Raw genomic sequence first — 2,128 nt, forward strand, 5'->3', positions numbered from 1 at the left:
CTTGGGACATGGAATGTCACCATACTGGGAGGGAAGGAACCCGACCTTGTGCGGGACGTGGAACAGTACCAACTGGAGATAGTTGGGCTCACCTCTACATACATCTGGGGCTCTGGAACTCAACTTCTTGAGAATGGCTAGACTTTCTTCTACTCTGGAATTGCCCATGGTGAGAGGTGGCGGGCTGGTGTATGCTTACTTATAGTGTTACAAACCCCTGATGTTAGTCCAGGGGATGGTGGGGTTTGACATTTATTTGTAATTAAAATATATTTTTACAAACAGTAAGTTTAAATAAATAAGTGCTAAAGACAACCAAAATAATACCAAAATTGTGATTTTTATTTATATTTCCCAAAGTGAACAAAAACAACGAATAAATCCAAAATAAAGAAAATAAAGTAAGGCAAAATATACTATTTACAATATTTACAACACTAAAACAAATACAAAGACAGGAGAGCTGGCAGAAGGGACGTGGGCGGCGCTAAAGGAACGAAAAGAAGAAAACCCAAACTAAATCTAACTTCCCAGAAGCATCTAGCTAACTAACTATGTGGAACAAAATAATTAGCACGCGAAGAGTCTTCCGAGTCCTAACTGTCTACTCTATCTATCTATCCAAAAGTACAAGGGGTGGCGCTCGCCCCTAACCTAATGCACTATACAGAAGAGTAGTCCTAAGTGTTGCAAAATGTATGTCACGTGACCTTCTTGTCTGTCCGCTTTGTCCAAGCCTCGTAAACAACGTATACAGAGAAATGGAGGGATCTACAAATAACGGATGGATAACGTGCACACAGAAACGGGCAACAACAAAATACACAGTTAGACAGGTTTTTTTGTAATGCAATGCAACAAGAAAACAAGACAAGAAAGGGAAAAGAGAGGGGCTGGTGAGTGGTCTGGCGCGCGCTTTTATGGAGGGTGGTCTTTGCTTATTGGATGTGACGCAAGAATGACGTAACCGGGGGAGAAATGACTGACAGCTGAATAGACCAATGAACGGAACCTGTGAATAATGAAAGCAGATATGGGAGAGCAGAGCGAGAGAGAGAGAACACAAACAGTGCACAAATATCACAAATATGTAACACTCCCACCCATAAGAACAAACATATTATATTGTTTGTTTTAAATAAAAAAATTGTGAAATAAAAAAAAAAAAACTCGCAAAACAAACCATGTGGTTTATTTACCAACTACACACACCTGGAAAGACCATCGGCCACTATATTGTCGGTGCCTTTCTTGTGACTGATTTCCAGGTTGTAATTTTGTACAATTAAAGCCCAGCGCATGAGGCGCTGATTTTGATTGTACATACGGGAGAGAAAAACTAACGGATTGTGATCGGTGTAAACAATGATTGGAAAAGAACTGGAACCAAGGTAAACTTCAAAGTATTGTAATGCCAATAGTAAGGCAAGTGCTTCTTTTTCTATAGTGGAGTAATTAATTTGGTGTCTGTTGAATTTCCTGGAAAAATAACAGACCGGGTGCTCGATGCCATCACGGTCCTCCTGAATAAGTACCGCGCCAGCACCTAAAGCACTCGCGTCTACTTCCAGTTTAAAAGGGGTTGCGAAATCTGGGGCCGCGAGGACAGGAGCGCAGCAGAGCAAAGCTTTTATGCTCTCAAAAGCATGCTGACACTCAGCTGACCAAATAAACTGCTTCGAGGGACTAAGTAAATTCGTTAGGGGTGAAGCCACACTGGAAAAGTTTCGGCAGAAACTACGATAGTATCCCGACATGCCCAAAAACCGGCGCAACTCTCGCCTGGCTTTAGGTACGGGAAATTCGGTTATGGTGGAGACTTTCGCAGCCACTGGCCGAACTTGACCTTGACCCACTTCCTTACCAAGGTATGTGACTGTCGCCCTAGCAAATTCACATTTTGCCAGATTTAATGTTAATGTGGCGTTGGACAGTTTTTCAAAAACAGTGTGTAGCAAAGAAATGTGTTCAGACCAGTCAGATGAGTAGACCACTAAATCATCCAGATATGCATTGCAATTTGGAACGCCGAATAACACAGTGTTAACCAGTCTTTGAAATGTAGCAGGTGCGTTTCGCAATCCGAAAGCCATAACTGAATATTGCATGAAGTGATCTGGTGTAACGA

This window comes from Danio aesculapii, chromosome 1 (genome assembly GCF_903798145.1).
Source record: "Danio aesculapii chromosome 1, fDanAes4.1, whole genome shotgun sequence".
In the NCBI taxonomy this organism is placed as follows: domain Eukaryota; kingdom Metazoa; phylum Chordata; class Actinopteri; order Cypriniformes; family Danionidae; genus Danio; species Danio aesculapii.